Raw genomic sequence first — 749 nt, 5'->3', positions numbered from 1 at the left:
AAGAGAAACGTGGTGAGTGTGTGTGTGTGTGTGTGTGTGTGTGTGTGTGTGTGTGTGTGTGTGTCTGTGTGTTTTTTTCTTTTTTTTGTTGGCAGTGTGTTGGGGCAGATGCTTAGAGCAAAGGAGGACTGTGTGTGTTTTCTCCGAGGCTTACGGTGGGGGATAAGGTAGCATCAGTAACACCGTCCGGCGGCTCCACTCGTTCCGCTCACACTCCTCTCTAAGAGACCGCCTGCCCGCCCAGGCGAAGATGGCTGGAGTCCAGCCAAACCAGCATTCAGTGGAGCCTCTCTAACCTATTTTTAGAAACATCCATTATCCAGGCAATTTGCCTTTAAAGAGCCTTTTGCGCTTCTGTTTGCACAGGAGATGTCAGCATTGTGAGGGTGTATGGTTTCCCTAAAAGCGCCGCACGGCCTCTGGACGGAAAAGAATCTCTCTTAATTTGGTTTGTTGTTTCAGCGGCCTGGCCTGCTCTCTATGCAGGTAGAGCGCTTGAAATGTGGGCTTGTCAACACAGCGGCAGCAAGTCTACTGTGAGCACATCCTGACTATCCTGTGAGCGAAAAAAGAATCAAAAAAACGGATGGTGACAGTCAACCTACTGCAGGGATATTCGTGAAAGAGAGCTAAAGAGAGTAAAGAGTGAAAGAGTTAAAGAGTGAGAGAGGAAAGTAGAGAAAGAAAGAATGGAGAGAGGAAGAGAAATGGAGAAGAAAAGAAATAGCAGGGTAAGGAAGCAAGAGAGA

At 47.8% G+C, this 749-nt stretch overlaps 1 protein-coding gene across 1 annotated transcript in view; it reads right to left on the bottom strand.

Annotated features, from left to right (window-relative positions):
- LOC121723459 (zinc finger protein 469) overlaps positions 1 to 204 on the bottom strand; it is a 20,952-nt gene extending 20,748 nt beyond the window's left edge. The window contains exon 1 of the mRNA XM_042109140.1: positions 155 to 204. The gene's annotated coding sequence lies outside the window, so the exon portion shown is untranslated. The remainder of the gene's footprint in view (positions 1 to 154) is intronic.
- Between the last annotated feature and the right edge of the window lie 545 nt (positions 205 to 749).

This window comes from Alosa sapidissima, chromosome 11 (genome assembly GCF_018492685.1).
Source record: "Alosa sapidissima isolate fAloSap1 chromosome 11, fAloSap1.pri, whole genome shotgun sequence".
In the NCBI taxonomy this organism is placed as follows: Eukaryota; Metazoa; Chordata; class Actinopteri; order Clupeiformes; family Clupeidae; genus Alosa; species Alosa sapidissima.
This window is presented reverse-complemented; position numbering and strand designations above follow the sequence as displayed.